The 20,194-nt window shown below is 38.2% G+C and overlaps 2 protein-coding genes across 6 annotated transcripts in view; one reads left to right on the top strand and one right to left on the bottom strand.

Annotated features, from left to right (window-relative positions):
- Positions 1 to 20,194, top strand: part of MYCBP2 (MYC binding protein 2) — a 1,055,480-nt gene that overhangs the window by 358,855 nt on the left and 676,431 nt on the right. The gene's annotated exons all lie outside the window — the stretch shown is intronic.
- SLAIN1 (SLAIN motif family member 1) overlaps positions 1 to 20,194 on the bottom strand; it is a 66,076-nt gene that overhangs the window by 22,747 nt on the left and 23,135 nt on the right. The window contains exon 1 of one of the 5 annotated variants that reach the window (XM_050766458.1): positions 84 to 322. The exons of the other annotated variants lie outside the window; for them this stretch is intronic. The gene's annotated coding sequence lies outside the window, so the exon portion shown is untranslated. Of the gene's footprint in view, positions 1 to 83; positions 323 to 20,194 lie in introns of those variants that run through there. 5 annotated transcript variants of the gene reach the window in all.

Genomic DNA, 20,194 nt, shown 5'->3' with positions numbered 1-20,194 from the left:
TCAGAATCCACACATTTTGTGAAACTGTGAAGCCTGGTTCCCAATTGACACCATATATGTCACTTATCCAACCTGTAACTTACAGTGGTTAAGCAGCTCTTCCCAATCGGAGCCAGAACACAGACATGCACTCCCAGTTCCTTCTCTTCTATGTAGGTCAACTTGACTCCGGAATACACTACAAACTAGGGGTTAATAACGCAACACACACTAGGTAGCTGTTCTCACATGTTCAATCTCTATTATTCAAAGTTTCTCATTAAAAATTCTATATTTCAAAAGGTCAATAGTTCTTTGTGACTGCTATCTTGCTTAACAGATGATGTTATTTTATACCAGTTTGATCACTTGCCCGGCAAATTACAGTAACTGCGTGTTCTCACCCACAGATGCGGGCGGCAGCACATCACAAGCAAGCAGCATTCATCACTCTGCACAATAACCACTGTGACCCAGCCTCCCCACACAATTGACACAGTTATTGTGGCTATGACAGCAAGATCCCAACTAAGAACACAATTAGCGTCTATTGCAAGAAAGAATGCTCTACATTGTTGTTTAGCATTGAAGCTTTTCAGAAAGCTTAGGAAAATTATTGTAGAGGCAAGCTAACAAAACAATAATGCTCCACTAAGGCCCAAGGTTACAGTGGAGGAGGAGGAGGACAGGAGTGGAAGCTATCACATCCTACTTGTTCTTCAGTACATAGCTAAATAATTGTAACAGGAAGCATTTTTATAAAGAATAAAACAAACAAAAAGAGCTTGTAAAAAAGAGCAATTTTATCTTTTTCAATCAATTATCTCAATGGATTTTTGGTTTATAAAATGATGTTAAATGATTTGAGAGGCTCAGTGATGAGCAAAATAGCTCTAAAGAAAGGAGTGAGGCAATTTTGCCAAAAGAGAAAAAATGGGTGATACATTTTTGAACAACAGTTAAATTTCCCTATACTCCTACTCCAAAGTTCTATTTATTTAAAAAAAAAAAAAAAAAAAAAAAAAAAAAAAGGGAGGGTCACAAACTTGGAGGTGGCATGGACTATGCATGTTTTCATTTAATTCCAGTCCCTAGAATAGCATCGAATTGGCCCCAAACAGGACTACACATTGAATCAATGTACGATACTTGGCACAGTTTTCTTTCCCAAATGCCTTAAGCTAAACTGCCTCCCAGGACACTTCTTTCTGTATGCTCTCTGTAGTTCTACTGCCACTTCCTTAACCACTCACCACCTCTCATCAGATTACTGCAACCCGCTCTTCAACAACCTTCCAGCCACCAACACTGCCCTGAGTAAACCTGTTCTGAACGTCTTGTACTTTAACTGTATTACTTTCATCAATTAAAGTACTGCAGTGGCTTTCCATCAAATGCAAGACTTTAAAGGTACTTCAGCCCATTTCACTACCACCCTTACAGACTGCCATTTATCTCATGCCCATCTCTACAGTGTCTCTGAAGCTGCCTAAAGGATGCACCCTTATTGGTTAAACTTTCTACTTCACCTCCCTTGTCTGATAATCATCTTCTACTGAATGAATGTGAAAAAGTACTACATTGTAGACTGATACCTCATTTTTTTGCAAAACAGTAAGTTGAGTGTGACTAATGGTCTATTATGTTTTGTACATTTTCAGAGTTGCCTGACTGAAAAGATAAATTATAACACATCTGTGTAGTTATTTTTGTATACCATTAAGCAAAGTATGACCAAAAAAACTAGATTTGATAAATGCTCCAGTGATAAAATCAAGAAAATCATAAAAAGGCAGATGACAAAACAGGTTTAAGAAACAACCTAAGTTTCTTCAGTTTTTCACACTGAAAATTATTCTGTGACCAACAAAATGTTCCCAGAAACAATGACATTCCTACCATTGCTTGATCATATTTAAGTTGTTGTTAAATAGATATGTCTCTACACATAATCAAAATCAAATTTAAGAAAGCAATTACTTAATTCACATATAATAAAAAACTGATTTAATATCTTAGAAGACTCCAAAGGTCAGTGCTGCATTAAACTAAAGAGTTCAAAAATAAAGCAACACCATAATATATTCTGGCAACAATCCTTTTCACTCTTCTCACTAGTCATTTCAGTACCTAATACAAGACTTGGAACACAGTATGCACTCAATAAATGCTAAATGTGGTCAAAATTTTGGCAAGTTGGCTAATATTTCTTTATCTCAAACCATTCTACCACTCCTATCCTGACATATAAATTACTTTGCCCAATTTTTTAAACTTCATTATAATTGTTAACTCTGAAGACAAATAATAGTCTAATTAGAGGTTTCAAATCAGCTAAAATCTCAGTGAAAAATAAACCTGGAGGAGCACTTCATTAATACTTCCTAGTAACTACTAAGTTGCTGAATTTTATATCAATCTTCTGATTTCCAACTAAAGGATGTTATATTACTAAGGCCTAGGATCTGTGACTGGGGTGACAAACACTGAAAAGCGGTTAAACAGGTGACACTAAGATGAGTTAGTTCCTATAGCACTGCATCACACAGTTAAAAGGAAGGATTATGCCAAGCACGCTAACTGGTGGAAAACCATGTAAGAAGGCAACAAAGCTGCCTTTGAAATCTGGAAATGCTACCACTTCTTGCAATCAAAGAAAGAGTTACAAAATGGCTGCAATTCTATTTGGGCTGTTTGGTAGAATTTCAATACATTCTACTGCCAATAGCTCGGCATCTGGGTTGGTTTCAGTTAGGTGAGGAAGCCCTGGAGGTCAGGACCCTCACTCTTTCTAGTGAGTTCTAACAGGAGGGTCACATTTCTCATGGGCAGAAGTTATTCTAGAAAACAAGCCCTCCCCTGTGTCCATGTCTTCTCACTGTTCAGCTCCCACTTGTAAGTGAGGACATGCAGTGTTCGGTTTTCTGTTCTGTGTTAGTTTGCTGAGGATAATGGCTTCCAGCTCCATCCATGGTAGGGGGAGGGACAGCATTAGGAAAAATAGTTAATGCATGCTGGGCTTAATACCTAGGCCTAATACCTAGCAAACCTAATAAAAACTCATTAGCAGCAAACTTCAGGTCTGTTTTACTAAAATTCACAGCCTATTTTCTAAATAAGTCATGGTTTTATATCCATGCTCATGGCTCTCTTCCCAGCTAGCCAAATTTATATTCTCCCTCATTCCCTAATCCAGGTTCTGCCTTGTGTAACTGGCCAACTTTTCATTTAAATCTTCAGAAGTAACGCCGTGTACCTGAGAAAAAAATATGTATATGTATATGTATATATGTGTGTATGTGTGTGTGCATGTGTGGGTGTGTGTGTGTAGTGCTCCAGAATGATTCAGATGCCCAACGTTTACAACATCTAGAGTCATTCCTTTATTCAACATTTGGCAACAGATACTAAAAAACTTTAAAGGTCAGTCTCCAGTTACCTAAATATCTTCCACAGATACATACAGTATGTGGCATTTCCCTGCTCCACAGTCATTTCGAGAAGTCTGCCTGGCCCCTAGACTCCCACCCACTTTTTAAAATTCATTTCTCTATTCATTTGAGTAGGCACTAACTATTGTGGCTATAGCATACCAGATGCCCCAGGTGCTGACATGAATAAGACATGGTGACTGTTCTCCTCTCCTTCCCACTCCAATTTCTAAAGACCGGCTACTACAGATGACAGGCAAGTAAGGTGGAATATGATGCCATATCGTAAGTGCAGTAAAAGCACCATGAGGAGTACACTCAGAGCAAAGTAAAGGCAATGATTAACTTTCTGGAGGAATCCAAATACTTCAGGAGTCATTATGTTTAATGTGGCCCTTGAAGGTTGCGGAGCTTATCTCACAGGATATGATACCATTCTAAATAGAAGTAATGCATATGAAACCCTGAACACATGAAACAGCACTGTACATTCAGGGGATGGCAAACTTTTGGAATAAGCATAGGGTATAAGAGAAGAGTTAGGGCTGGAGAGGTTGGCATGTTTGGGTTTTGCACTGTCTTATATCTATACACTTTAATGAACAGTTTACACTTTAATGAACAGTTAGTGTTTTGACTGTGAGAAGGTAAAAGACATAATCAGATTATGTTTTATGATGATGACCTAAGTAGCCATAGAAATGATGAACTCAATGGGCATGGAGACTGACGTCTGGGAGACCAGTTAAGAGGCTTGTAAAATAGACCTGGTGAGACATGACAAGGTCCTGAACAAAAGCACAAGCAGAACATTTGGTGAGAACAGGTTCGATGAGCCACATCTGAGCTAAAGTGCAGTTGTCTGGTGACCCAATGAATATAGGGAGTGGGAAAAAAGGAGACCGAAGCTAATGCTATAGTTCTTGAGACACTGATGCCATCACTAAGATGGAGAGCATGAGATAATCATGCTTAGATTGAAAAAAAAAAAGTGAGTTGAACCCAAGATGGTTATTGGAAATGCTTATGTGCTTGTGTCCAGTGTGGAGTTGGAGTTCAGGGAAGAGGGCTGGAGAGAAAAAGAGATTCAGGGTACATCAACAAATAGGTGTTAGATGAAGCATGAATGAAATCACCTAAGGAGAACATACAGAAGGGACTGGAAGAAACAATTTAGAGTAGAGAGATGGAGAATGAGTAAAGGAAACTGAAAAAGGTCATTTGGGGAGAAGAATTCAGGAGGCTCAAAGATGCATCGAGTTCCAACCTAAAAAAAAAAAAAAAAGACTAATGCAGAAGAGTTTCAACATGGGAGCTAATAGTTAATAGTGGCAACTACTCAGGGAAGGCCTGTAGGATGAGGACTAAAAAGAGGCTACTGGCTAGAACAACCAGACCACTGATGAGAGTAGATTCAGCAGAAGACATAAGGAAAAATCAGTGTTAGCATGTCAGGCAGATATAAAGTGAGGAAGAAGTCTTTGAAGTGAGATTTGGCTATAAATGTTTTGTTTTGTTTTGTTTTTTTTAAGAGGGGGGTTGTGGCTTGAAGAGTATAAGGTTCAAGGGAGGATGGCTTTTAGGATCAAGGAAACCTGGAGAATAGAAACAATAGAGAAGAGTCTAAGGAAAAAGAAAAACACCGAAAAAAGTTCCTAGAGATCAGAGGAATGGGACAGAGATTAGCTAGGGGAACAGCTTTGGAAAGGGAGGGTTCTCACTTCCTCTGAAACAGGGAGGTAAAGCCAGAACACACAGAATGAGGGAGAGGAAGGTGAGTTTAAGGCTTTTTAATCTGTAAGTTACAGGCAATAAATATGCTGAGAAAATTTATTCCAGAGGTTAGAATAAAGAATCTCATGTAGTAAAATGCTGGGATGGCCACCACTGGAAACAAGGAAAATGGTTAACCATGAAAGTGACTGCCTGAGTGAGTCTGAAAAGCATATCTCTGGAACAATTCTAATCTCAACACAAGAGCTGAGATTGAAAACATTAGCATATGCCTGCTCTATCATTCTGTAAACGGTATTTATGTCTTACAGGTTCAGGTTTAGAGTGGCTGTGTGAGAGCCATATTGTTCACGGTGATGTCAAAATAAATGAATTTACCATAATTAAGAGGAAAAAAACCACCCCAGTGACTGAAGATCATCTTCCACTGGGAATTTTAGAAACCACTGGGAAGGTCCTGAGAAGAAGAGTTAGATGGGATCTGGAAGGCTGTATCCAAAATCAGAGCACGGCCACAGACTAACAGTGGTCAAACATTTTCTGTAAAGGGATGGCTAATAGTGTTATAGATTTTGCTGGCCATAGGGTTTCTGTCACACCAGCTCAATGCTGACATTATGGTATGAAAGCAGCCACTGAAAATAATGAAAAGGTTTTATAGCAGCATAGCTACACTTAATTTATATACACTGAGAGTTGAATTTAATATTCATGGGTTATGAAATATTCTTGATTTCTTTTCAACCATTAAAAAGCATAAAAGGCATTTAACATTTTATATTTTAGCTCATAGGCCACATAGGAACAGGCAGAAAACCAGATATGGCCATAGTGTGCCAACCCCTGGGCTACGTACATTACCAGTTTTATAATGGTCACTCAGAAAAATGTGCAGGGCTGTAACCATAGCATCCGGTGCTGAGACACAGCAGGGATGGCTGACAGGATACCTCTTCACTACAGTTTTCCATAACATACTGTAATAAAGACCAAGAAAAGACTGAAAGGACACTTGAGGAAGAATCCAAATGCCTGAGTTCCAGTCTTTATCCTGCCACATGCTAGTTTTGAAATTTGGAGCAAATCATAACATCTTAAATGTTGCAGTGTTCTCATTTGAAAACAAGTTATGTTTGTAGGAAGAAATAAACAGGCTTTTCATGGGTACAGGATGAAAGCCTGCAGCAAGCATTCACAAACGATAATACCTTTTTTAATGAAAAGTTGGCCGGGCTTGGTGGCTCAAGCCTGTAATCCCAGCACTTTGGGAGGCCGAGGCGGGCGGATCACAAGGTCAGGAGATCGAGACCACAGTGAAATCCCGTCTCTACTAAAAATACAAAAAATTAGCCGGGCGCGGTGGCGGGCGCCTGTAGTCCTAGCTACTCAGGAGGCTGAGGCAGGAGAATGGCGTGAACCCAGGAGGCGGAGCTTGCAGTGAGCCGAGATCGCGCCACTGCACTCCAGCCTGGGCAACAGCGTGAGACTCCATCTCAAAAAAAAAAAAAAAAAAAAAAAAAAGAAAAGTTATAGCAAGTTGTAGCAAAAGCATTCTACATTCTTACTTATTTATTTAGTTAGTTATTTTTATTTTATTTTGAGATGGAGTCTCATTCTGTTACCCAGGCTGGAGTGCAATGGCATGATCTCAGCTCACTGAAACCTCCTCCTCCCAGGTTCAAGCAATTCTCCTGTCTCAGCCTCCTAAGTAGCTGGGACTAAAGACATGTGCCACCACACCTGGCTATTTTATGTATTTTTAGCAGAGAGGGGGTTTCACCCTATTGGTCAGGTTGGTGTCAAACTTCTGACCTCAGGGGATCCATCTGCCTCAGCCTCCAGAAGTGCTGGGATTACAAGTGTGAGCCACCGCCCGGCCAACATTCTACATTCTGAAAGAAAATGTTCTAGAAGCTAGGTAGGAGAAAAGAGTCTGTAGGAATTTTCTACTTTTCACTTTTCCTAATTCTAAAGAAGTTTAACCTAGTCCTCTCAAAACAATGCGCCGGCTTCTTACGCTGTATCTACCTAGATAACTATGGAGACTTAGTCTTTCCTCAGTTGTTACCACCTCAGAAGCAAAACTGAACTGTCTGACCTTCAAGAGCTTGGTCAGGATAGGTCAACAGTTCTTACTTATTTATCTTGACTCTTAAATAATGATGTTCATTACCAGAGTTCTGGAAAATAAGGAAAAAGTAAGTGAGGCAAGGTTAACAGACTTTCAAGCCTTTTGCTTTTTTCTTTCTTTATATAATAGGCATGCAAGCCTCAGTTCCAAGCCAAACAGAGGAATTTAACTTCTAGTCCTTTATAAATACCAGTTACTGAATGGCCTAAGATCAGTGAAGGTACAGGAAACATCAGCTCCTCTAAGTATTTTTTATTCTCCCTTAAGTTGGCAGGAAGTTGTACCCAGAACACAGCATCTGACCCAAACCCATAAACCACCAGGGCAGGAAAATCTCCATTTCCATAAACCATCCTCCCAGGTATAAACTTCTTAGGTGATATTATATCTTTACATACCTTGAGCCTATAGAAATTCTTGGCACACTCAAATGTTTGCACTAAACTTTAACAAAAGAATTCAAAATCCAAGGTGAAGACAGCAATTTACGGGTTCACTCTTATAAACTCTGTCTGCACAGACTGCGATACAAGCTTTCTGGAAAGGCTGTAAGTTCACAGTAGGTAAGTGCTGCTGACTTGGCTCCAACCTGAGCAACCCTTCTGGAACAGTAACATATGGCTTGCAGCTTATCTGATCCAGTATTTTTTATTGGGTAAACTTGAGTAGCATTAGTTTCTCCACAGTGCTTGACGACCTGATAAACAAGCATATGGGGTCTAGGAAGTCCTACTACTTTGAAGCAGATGTTCACAGTACTCTTTCCCAGACATGCATGAAATACAGAGAATTCAACTGTAATGTATTTGTCAGTGTATGTACATAAGAAGGGTTGAAGAACTACTAAATGCACCTAATTGGTAGTCTTAGGGACTATTCAATCAAAGTCAGTCAGTCATTATACCCAAGTCTCACAGTCTTCAAATTTAGCTAAGAAAAACTTATCAGAAAGTTACTTTGTATCTTTTCCTGCAGTTCCCATTCATTCAAACTATGACAATGAATGTAATGATTTAAAAATCATTAACCATCATATATATGTATGAGTACCTATGATCCCAGGACACTACAGATACTCGATCTTTAAACTTCCAATTGTACTCAAAATGTAACATTTTTAAAACATGATTTATATGCCATCTTTAAGAAATACTCTTGCCATCTAGCAAGAGTTCATTAGTTCATATGTAACTAATATCTAGAGTTAATGAAGAAAATCACTTTTGATATTAGGATTAAGCTTTAAAATATATTTAGTTCAAAAGTAGCAAAGCAGTTGTACACCCCTGACGACTGGGACGTAAATGTTTCATAAATATTTGTTGAATGAGCAAATTCCACCATGTTGCAAAAGAAGTACTATTGAATAACATTTATTCCACAGAAATCAGAGTTTTATAATTATCCTTGACACTAAGTTTAATAGGTCAAATGTTTCTTAGGTTTTAACAGGAAACATAATCTCAATGGATAAGGCATTTAATCATAATTAAAGGATTAGACCTTATCTACTTCTCAGATCTTAACCCACTGCACAATCGCACATTTAATGCTCTTCCCCCACGACTATTATTGGATCCTTCTGCGGGACTTCTCTAAACAGGACAAGTCTCAAAGTGGAGCTGAAAAATAAAGGTCAGAAAGGGGAAGTTATCTCAACTATCAACTTGTTTCCACTTAACCAGTGGTCAAAACTGAAGATAAGACAACAGCTTTAAGCACACCAGACCAAAGCCAGTATTATCCAGGACCAGAGTGACCGCTGCAACTTCACAAATCATCCTCCAACTTCCCATCTGCAATTAATAGAGGAGATTTTTTTAAAAATGTAGTAGTAATTATACTTCAAAGACATGTTTAAAAATTCCCTTTTATAGAAGCCATTTTCTCTTTAGGTCTGTGTGTCTGCTATAGTTTAAGTCAAACTTAAGGACAATAAAAATGGGCACAGACTGTGAGAAGAGGGCTTGTGGAAAAGTAATAATTTAATCTGAAAAGAACAAGGAAGAAGAGTGATCTAATAATTTGTCAACGATGAGATGTTGTCAAGCAGATTACAGACAGCTGCTTCTAATTTAGACTACAGCCACAATGCAAGCTGACAACCAGCTAGAATAACTTCCAGGTTCTACACTGCAATCATGAGGTAAGGTAACCAACATGTTACAGAATCTAATTATATGAAGAAATAGGCTAAATAATCTCATGTCTGAAAATAGAGGGCCCTCCCTCTGAAAGGACAGACTAGATTTTTACTAAGAGTCTTCACGCCTATGACTGGGTAAAGTGTAGTGGCAAATCCAAGCCACCACACTTTACCCAGTCAAATCTAAAAGCAGGCTTTTAGAAACCACTGTCGGTTATTGAATGGAAGAGTGATGAGAAGAGAATTTGAATAATCCTTCCTCCCAGTGTCTCCGAGACTAAAAGACTCTTCATTGAATTACGGCTTATCCCAGTAACAGCAAAGGCCTCTGACCCACTAATCTTAAGAGACGACAGAAAGTAAATAAATGAATTCAGAGTTCTGACCAAGGGAAAACTATCTTTGGCCCTAAAACTAACCCATTCATGATTTTATTAAAATATCTGCACATAAAACAACACTAAAATATACATTAAAGGCCTAAAACAGGAGTCTCTTTTCCTTCCCCACCCAGGCCCACTTTCCACTTTGTTTTTCATACTTCGAATACAATTACATAATTAGTATATAACTTTAAATAGACAATAGACAAACCAATCATCACCTTGTTGGTATCTGATTTCCTACCATGAAATGTTATTTAGTATATATGCACCTTCTCCATATCCATCTCCAGATCTGATAGTTCTATTTTTACATTGTCAAGGTTTATTGGATTTTCATTCTATTTTATAGCTGTGATTGGGGTAGCTATAAGGTGATCACTAGATATGACAGGACCAAAGTAAAGAAAGTAATTATTTTGCTCCAGAACACAACCACCAGGTGAAGAACATCACAAGCCTGAGAGTCAATCACTGTCTTATTTCATCTTCATCTTTCTCAGCTTCTCCTAGGTCATCTCCGAGGTCACTGTTTTCTAGATCTCATGCGATCTTTCATACTTGTACTTTTCCCACTGTTAAAAGAGTGTGCACAAAGGGTAACACTTTCAACCATTTTAAGGTAAAATCCAGACTTTGCATAACCAAAAGTTTCTTTTGCTGCTACACTTATTTGCTTTGGTACAGGATTATAGTTTGAAAATAACTTTCTTCCTTAAAACTTTAAAGATAATATTAATTTTTATCTAGCATCCAATATTACTTATAAAATATCTGGTTTGTTATACTATAGATAAAATCCTAATAATGTTCAAATGAAGGAATAGTTTATCTTTAATTCTGGAGAATCTGAAATTCAATAAGCAGGAGATCTAGGTGCATGGCTTTTTTTCATCTAAGTTCATCTGAGGATCTGTCAAAGAAATTTTCTTCTATTATTTACTGATTATTTCCTTTGTTCAGTATGTTCCTGCTTCTAAACTCCTGTTAAGACATGAGAGGTTCTGGGTCTGTCTTCTTCTGTCCCCTCACTTCTCTCATATTTTCCATCTCATTTTGGTAGATTCCTTTGGCCAACTTTCAGAGAAGCAGCTTGGTTCTTAGCCCTGTCCATTCTTCCTTTAGCACTTCTAAGAAATTAAAAATGACCAAAAAAAGTATGATTTAATTGCTTGTTTTCCCTGCAACTATCCTTTTACTGATCTAACTTCATTTATCTGAAAATACTATAAAAATGGAGGACAAGACTGAGCATGCATATGCATACACATTTATACAAGTACAGGACACACCCAATGACAGCAAATCTGCATTTCAAAAGACTAGTACATTTAAACACACTGTTCCTTGAAATACAACCTTACAACTATGACAGCAGAAAAAAATTAAACTCACAAATTGAAAAGAGCTCCAAAACTCAAATATATGAAAGTTATTACTATATAGAAATTTTAAGCTCCCAAATATTATAAATAACGGAGAATATCAACAAATCAAACCCTTATGTTTCCAAAGTAAATTAAGTGTCACAATAACTTGGCCACATTTTCAACTACCATTTCTCACATGTAGTCACAAGAAATTTGGGATATTAATGAAAAAGAAGAAAACATTCCCAAGTTTATCTAAGACTCTCTCTTTAAAAAAATGCTAAAGCCTAAACCTACCCATGTTCCAAAGAATTTCTAAAACCACTATTTCACTCTCCACAGTTCACCAGATTTCCAAAAAAGGCTCTGCCTTCTGAGACAATTCAGGTAATATCCCGTAGCTTACCTGTTCGGTTATGTCACTCTTTTAATAAAAATTATTCAAATGTTTTTCAGCCATTTTAAGATAAAATACAGAATTCTTAACTGCCCTGAAGACGCTGCACACATGTCTAGTTTCTAGTTTCATTTAGAGTCATTTCCCTCCATTACACCCCCACCACGACAGCCTGCCATTTCTTCACATCATGTCCCATTGCAGGGCCTTTCCACATACTATTGCTATCCTTCCTCCCCAGTGTCTCCGAGAGTAAAAGACTCTTTTTTGAGTTATGGCTTATCCCAGTGACAGAAAAGGCCTGGGACACACTTCCTCACCCCCTCCTCCCGTTGGATGGATGAACAGATGGACACACGGAGACAGACAGATAGACAGACACACACACACACACACACACACACACACAAGAGTTACTGGCTTAACTCCCACTGACTCTCACGTCCCAGCTGATGCCTCACGTCTTTGGGAAATCATTTTCTGACCATACTCCTGGGTTAGGCTGCCATTTGCATCATTATGCTTCTTTTATGGGACAGGAAGAACAAAGAGCTGCTATCTGTGTCATCTGTTTTTCGCACCAGAATGCATGTTCCCAAGGCCAGGCACTGAGCTCATCTTGCTTGAAACTGCACCCTGTATTTAGCACTACGACTGTACCTAGTAAGTACTCAACATATTTCATGTATTGTAATCATCTGATCAAGCCCCAGTGTTTCAGAAAAAAAGAGTCTAGAAAGTCTTGCTTTAAACCCAACTATTCTGTAGAGGTCCCAAGAAACAGGTACCAACACCTACCAAAAAAAAAAAAAAAAAAAAAAAAAAAAAAAAAAAACGAATTTCACTACCATAGAGTCAAATTTAATCAACCATCACAGTAGTATGAAAGCAGCAGACAACTACCTTGGGAGAATCTCCATTGTTTTATTTTTTCCTTGGTGAAGATAGGTAACAAAATAGCATGTCAATAATAAATTCACCAGAACAACCACTATTGTTTATTTTGGTAAACACTTTTCGAATCATGGTGGAAATACAAAGTAAATCCAAAGAAAAAAACCACATGGAAACACAAGTACAAATTAGCAAAAGAAAAAGGGATTATTTAAGGAAATCTGGCAAACACATATCAGGTTATAGGGTATAATGGACTGACCCTGCAAATTTCATAGAAGCACAATCCCTGATTATCTGTTACTGTACTAAATCATTGCCAATACCGAAGTAAATGCATTGGGGCTATTCTGAACATAAGAGCAAAGCAACATAAAGATGTAATGAAATCCCATAGCTATGATAATGCATTTTCCATTTTCAGCACACAGGAATGACAGCACACATATCAGGAGACCCTGTCTCTGCACAAAAATTCCAACATGATTCCAGATTGTTTTTCCAGTGAGAAAAGAAATTCTTTACAAAGCTTACCCAACATGAACCCTACAGACTAAGTTTTAATTTTGTGTTCCAAGTTTGACAGAGCATCTCGAGACTAGAAATATGAGCTGGTGGAGATAACATCTTGGGCCAAGCAAGGAGAGACTGGACAGATTCCAGAACACAGACATTTGATAAGCTTAATGTCTCACTTCAATCTGTGTGGATTTTAACAAAAGAAAGGGTCACTTGCAGAACTGTGGATTAGTCTACAACTTTCTTCTTCATCGGCTACATTTGGACATTAACACTCCTTGATAACAACTAAAATAAGATTGGGAACTGGTACCATATGAAGATAAAAGAAAAACTCAATGAATGGGGTAATTTCTATTCACATTTCCTTAGTATACAATCCCAGAGGAAATGACAGATGGTCATAGCGAAACATGAGCCAAGGATAGTAATTATGTAGGCCTCCACTATCTGTGAAAAGTACACCTACTCTGCTCAAATGTGACCTGTCCTGATTCAATAGTTACAGACATTCAAGTACGTTAAGCCAAGATAAGCTTTTATTAACTGGCCCCAAATTAACTAAGCCACATATTGGGTGTTTCAAATTACTTAGATTAGCTTTTGATCATTATTTGGTTATTTAACATCCCAGCCTCATGAATGAACTTACCAAAGACCCTAGATTAGCCTTATTTCAATTTAGGATATCAAGTGAGCTAATCCTACCCATGAAAGTTCTATGCAGTTTTGTTATTTTTATTCTAAAGGGGTTGAGGGGGGGTAGAAAGATGGGCAAGTTTGAAATGGAATACATACAGATCTAATAAAAAATAAAATAAAAACAACCAACTAAAGAGATTGTCTTGGATTTTCTATGATTGTTGAATAAACTACACTTACAAAACTTCTCAGTGTAAGATCCCTAACAAATACCTTTATTTGTAGGTATAGAAAACAGATACCCACCCTCTGCCAAAAAAAATACTTAGTTTTCTATGAAGTATAAGTAGCCAGGCAAAGAGGATTCCCTGTATTTTAGGTTCAATTTCTAAATGAAAATCTGTACATTAGGAATGTTTCTGTATATCTATGTAGTACTCCACATTTCTGAAGTAATTTCTCATTCAATATTTCCAGAAAACTTTCTAAAATAGCCCTGTGAAATCTGCTAAATGTCCCCACTTACTAGGCAAGGCCCTAGAAATAAGGGCCACCCTCTCAATCACAGTGGAGCAAGGATGAGGCATAACTATTAAGGTGAAAATTTCTGCCATATTCACTCCTTCAACAATTAGCACGCAACACCTACCGTGCCAGGGGAGCTATTCCAGGCACAGAAAGGGTCACAGCAATGAACAAAACAGACTGAAACCCCCATGCTCAGAACTAACACTTTAATGAACACCACTCTGTTTTGGTTTTTTCAGGGTTTTTTTGGCTTGGCTAGTAGGATGCCATTTACAACACCAAATGTTCAATGAAAATTTTTGGTTTGGTTTGTTTTGTTTTGGCCAACTTAAAAAATTTAAACATACTCAAATTAGTCAATTACAAAAAAAAAATTCAATATTTAAAACATGTTGAAAAATGTATTAAGCACTGGTGATTCAAAAAACAATTTTAGGTACAGACCTCCATCTTCAGATGCTTAATCTATTTTGAAAAAGGCACATACATTAACAACTAAATAAAAAGTTCACAAAACAGGGTGCCTCGAAATGGAAAGCAAACATCGTTAGGACCATCTTCAAAAGAGGAAAACCAGCCAGGATACTGAGCTGTGTTGGAGACTGCATACTCAAATAAGTGGCCAGTGTTTTGGGGGGAAAAAAAGAGAGATTATTGTGTTTTAGACTTTATTAGTTAACTTTATACTAGCAGACTGCAGATTTAGAGATGCCAGGAGATTTAACTTCTAGCAATGTTATTTCACTTTTAACATTACTTTCTGCCGGGCGCGGTGGCTCACGCCTGTAATCCCAGCACTTTGGGAGGCCGAGACGGGCGGATCACAAGCAGGAGATCGAGACCATCCTGGCTAACACGGTGAAACCCCGTCTCTACTAGAAGTACAAAAAAAACTAGCCGGGCGAGGTGGCGGGCGCCTGTAGTCCCAGCTACTCGGGAGGCTGAGGTTGGAGAATGGCGTAAACCCAGGAGGCGGAGCTTGTAGTGAGCCGAGTTCGCGCCACTGCACCCTAGCCTGGGTGACAGAGCAAAGACTCCATCTCAAAAAAAAAAAAAAAAAAAAAAAAATTACTTTCTGTAGATTATCCAAAAAAGCCATTTACACTGTTCAAATACAAGGGGGAGAGACCTAATATTTGAGCCATTATCTAATCTAATTTACAAATATCTGTTTCCTTATAACAACACTACAAAATAAATACAAATGTAAAAGAGGCTGAGAAAACTTAAGTAACTTGACTGTGCTGACTACACGATACATAAGACTTTATAAATTGTAAAATTTGAGTATTAAAAGATCAGCTTGGAAAAGAGGATAATAAGTTTTGCAATTTATAATAAAAAGTTTCTTACGGCCAAGCACAGTGGCTCATGCCTATAATCCCAGCACAGAGAGGCCAATCCCAGCACTGCAGATTGCTTGAGCCCAGGAATTCAATACCAGCCTGGGCAACATGGCAAAATCCCACCCCTACAAAAAATCTGCCAGGTATGGTGGCACACATCTGCAGTCCCAGGTACTTAGGAAGTTAAGGTGGGAGGGTCACCTGACCCCAGGGAGGTCAAGGCTGCAGTGAGCCATGATTGCGCTACTGCACTCCAGCCTAGGCAACAGAGTAAAACCCTGTCTCAAAAAAAAAAAAAGTTTCTTATATCCAAGTCAATTAATATTCCCTATAAGAATTAGGGGCATTAGATACATATTAGTCATATGTAGTAATATACTATATACACGAAAAATAACTATCTTATTGTATCTTTTAAAAAATATTTAACCATTTGCAAAACTGTGGATGTGAAGACAACGTTTTTTTTTTTTGAGACGGAGTCTCGCTCTGTCGCCCAGGCTGGAGTGTAGTGGCCGGATCTCAGCTCACTGCAAGCTCTGCCTCCCGGGTTGACGCCATTCTCCTGCCTCAGCCTCCCATGTAGCTGAGACTACAGGTGCCCGCCACCTCGCCCGGCTAGTTTTTTGTATTTTTTAGTAGAGACAGGGTTTCACCGAGTTAGCCAGGATGGTCTCGATCTCCTGACCTCGTGATCCGCCTGTCTCGGCCTCCCAAAGTGCTGGGATTACAGGCATGATCCACGGCGCCCGGCCGACAACGTATTTTTTAGCAGTATTTTAAAAACAGTGATAATGTAGGTGCTGTCTCCCTACAAAATTAAATCTTATAAAAATCCCTTTCCTTCATTTTCTTCAGAAAAAAACTTTATGCAGAAGGGCAGAATTCTAATAAGCTTGTTCTCACAACCTCAAGACAAGGTTTAACTATGTCCCATACATTCTCTCATAACTTAGCAAGTTTTGTTATCTAGATCCAGGGTCAAAAGTTATCAGATACATCATGAAAGCTTTTTGAGGACTCTATGAAATCACAAAGGTAGGCAGCAAGAAGAGAAATAGGCCTGGGACCTGTAAGAAGTTACAATCCAGATGAGCTCATTAGCAATTGTGCAGTTAGAGACAATCTTGGGAGAAATGCAGCCAGATGGACCTACAGAAACCAACCTTGACAAACCCTTACTCAGATGGCTTCTTGGGGATGCTTACTCCATAAACAAGGAGGGACGGCTAACTTGCCACCATGGCTAACTTGCAGCCAAGAAAACAGCCTGGGCTAATGGCCTAGGGTAAAGAGGAAATAAGGTAGAAGAGGGTTTAAGACCAGCTCCACCCACCAGAAACATTCTGGCTCCTCTCAGCTATGCCCCTCTCCACATTTCCTAGAAGGGAATTAATCTTTACTTTTTGAAGAATTTTCTTTTCAAAACATGAAGGTCAAAAAAGAGGAACCAAGTTTCAAAAATATTTGCTCAAATATTACATAAGCAGCATCTCATCTGAAGCTCCAGGCTCACATTAAGGAACTTCTACCTATCTGTCAATGAAAGAGTTAAGAGTATGAGACAAAAGCACAACGCAGAGAGGAAGAGGATAAAAAGGAGAGGGTAGTTGTATCCTTTGTTTACCTCTCATCACTCCTACTCATGGTTGTGAATTTCTTAGTGAAGCGTCTTTAATTTCTGTGTGTATAGAGGGAGATGTATAACTCCTAAGGACTTCAATTAATCACCTTGGAACAAAATGTGTAAGATAAATAGAAACTGATTGTTTTAAAGTAAACATGCCTGTGAATGGGAAAGCAATACTGCAAGCTGATACTTCAGCTAATGCTAGTCTACGCCCTGAATGTAAGACGTGGCTAATAAGGAAATGTTGCAAGGACCCCAACCCATTTTAATTATTCAAAACCAAAACTGAAACAGAAGTAATAGTGACATTGGGTTCAAAAAAAAAAATTAAAGCATTCATTTACTTTAGCAACAGCATCTACTTTGTGTCAGGTACCCTTCTAGGAGTTAGAGAACTGGTGCTCAACAACACAAAGTCCATTCCCTTGGGCAATTTATATTCAAATGAAAAGAAACAACCCTAGTCCCAAAGAAAACACTCAGTAATATCTGTTACTAAAAAGTGCTGACTGCCCAAGGGAGAAATTAAGTCTAAACAAAAAGAAAAATGCTTTATTAGAGAATTATTGAAACTTCAAAAATATAGAAAGCTTGTATTATTCCAATTAAATCTTTATACTATGTTATGAATAAAGTGTGGGTCAAAACCATAATTTTTGGTATATGTCAATTAACCATCATTGACAAAGGACCCCCTTAGTTGGAAGCCAATAAGTCTTCTTCAATATGGGGGATTAACTATGAATTCCTCCCTATTCTCTTATAAAACCACACTACAGTAAGAGTTAAACTCAAACTGTGTAAGCCCATAGGAAGACTGAATGGGACAGGAGACAATTATCACACTGGGGATGGTCACAACATCTTAGAAATGAACAGCGGAAACAGACTTGGGTTTTGACATCCACCACTCTATGGCCTTACAGCAAAAAGAAACTAATAAGGACCTGGCAAGGTTCTGGAATCACAGGTGCAAAGTACCACAGCGGGTAGGGAGTTCTGTGGTGAAGTGAAAAAAACCAGATAACTGAAAATCTGTAGGAAAGCACTAAAACCCTCCAGCTCCCCATCCTGCCTGCTCAGGCAACTGTTCCTCTCCTACTTTTATCAAAGACAGGCTTCATTACCTGAATAAACTGAAACAGAAAGCCACTAGATTTAAGGATACAAACACAAATAAAAGTACCTTACAGATCTGGAGGACTAAGTGAAAATCTGAATACTAGAAGGTGAGCTTAATGAGGGCAGAGACTTAATATCTGTGCTGTTCACTGATGTATCTCCATCACCTACAATGGTACCTGGTACATAGAAGTCACTCAATATGCAGCAGAAGAGTTTAGAAGTTGTTTTTTTTTTTTAAATCTCCAAGAAAGTAGAGCAACAACAACAACAAGATAAGAATAGAAAGCGAGAGAGAAAAATATAAAATTTGAACATCAATCCAGGCGACTCTGATCCACAGGAGTATCTAGAAAGAATAGAGAAAACAAGGGCGGAGGGGTATGAATACAAAGAAATAATGCAAGAAATTTTGCAGAACTAAAGTTTCTAGCACCCACAAAATAAACAAAATTTCAGAATACCAAGAATAAAAGACAATATTCTAAAATATTCATGTTATTTTAGGTAGAAAGGTCACAAATAAGAATCAGAAATGAGAACAGTGCCGGACTTCAAAAGCAACCCCGAAGCTAAAATATAATGGAATAATGCCTTCTAAACTCTGTGGGAAATGGTTTTTAACCTAGAATTCTATACCTAGCCCAAAGAACAATCCTGCATAAGGGTGAAAGTAGGAATAAAGACATTTTCAAACACAGGAGGTTCTCAGAATTTACCTCCCACATATCCTTTTTCCCTCTGCTCTCCCAAAAAAGCAAATGCAGAAATATTCCTTTCTTTTAATGGAATAGAAAGGAAAGTATTTGTATCTCAGAAGCAGGTAATATAGCACTGAAGAGGGGCCAGAGGAATTCCCAGAATAAGGAAAATAAAGTCCCACCATGATGGCTCTTCAGAAGCTAAAGATGACTAGTTCTAATTAGAGTAAGAGAACAGGGCGCTGCCTGAAGGAACAGTAACAAAACAAAATTCTTGGATTTATGTGTCTCATACTGCGGATGGTTCATGAGGAGAATTTGGGGATAAATTAATGACAAGGACCTTGTCTTATAAATTATAACAGCAACAACAACAACAACAACAACAACAAAACTAAGCATCTTTTTCCAATGAATTCTTAAAAAAAATGTTAGATGGGCTGGGCACAGTGGCTCACGCCTGTAATCTCAGCAATTTGGGAGGCCGAGGTGGGTGGATTACCTGAGATCAGGCATTCAAGACCAGCCTGGCCAACATGGTGAAATCACGTCTCTATTAAAAACACAAAAATTAGCCAGGCATGGTTGCGTGTACCTGTAATCCCAGCTACTTAGGAGGTTGAGGCCGAGAACCCCTTGAACCCAGGAGGCAGATGTTGCAGTGTGCTGAAATTGCGCCACTGCATTCCAGCCTGAGCACAGAGCAAGAATCTGTCTCAAAAACAAAAAAGTTAGATGGAAAAAGAAATGATAAAATATTGCATGGCTTGAATATAACTTTCTATCATAATAAATACTGACGTCCCCTAAAGTTGGTAAAAGGTAACATAAAAAGGACATGCAGAGAAAAAATATAGGAGTGAGGCGTAAAGGAATTAAATCTTCACCATCCAAAGTCAAAAGCCAATGGATAATGTTTAAAATGAAAAATTCAAAGCAATAGCCATATAAACATGGAATTTAAAAAGAGAAGTAAACAGTAAAACCAAAACAAAGAGCTTTTCTTAAGTGCATCTGGGAAATAAAAGGGGCATGAGAGATTAGGGCAGCAATTTGATATTTGTCTTATAACAGTTGTAAGACTATTTTTTAAACTATAGACATATTTTATAAAATACAAGTTGAATTTTTTAAAAAAGAGAATTTTCTCCAGTAAACAACCTAATTGGTTACTTCTTATCTCAACAGGATTGTGGATTATGGATCTCTGGAATAAAAACATTTAGTCTCACAGCAAAAGA

This window comes from Macaca thibetana, chromosome 17 (genome assembly GCF_024542745.1).
Source record: "Macaca thibetana thibetana isolate TM-01 chromosome 17, ASM2454274v1, whole genome shotgun sequence".
Lineage (NCBI taxonomy): Eukaryota > Metazoa > Chordata > Mammalia > Primates > Cercopithecidae > Macaca > Macaca thibetana.
The sequence above is the reverse complement of the archived record's forward strand: the minus strand, read 5'-3'. Positions and strand labels throughout refer to the sequence as shown.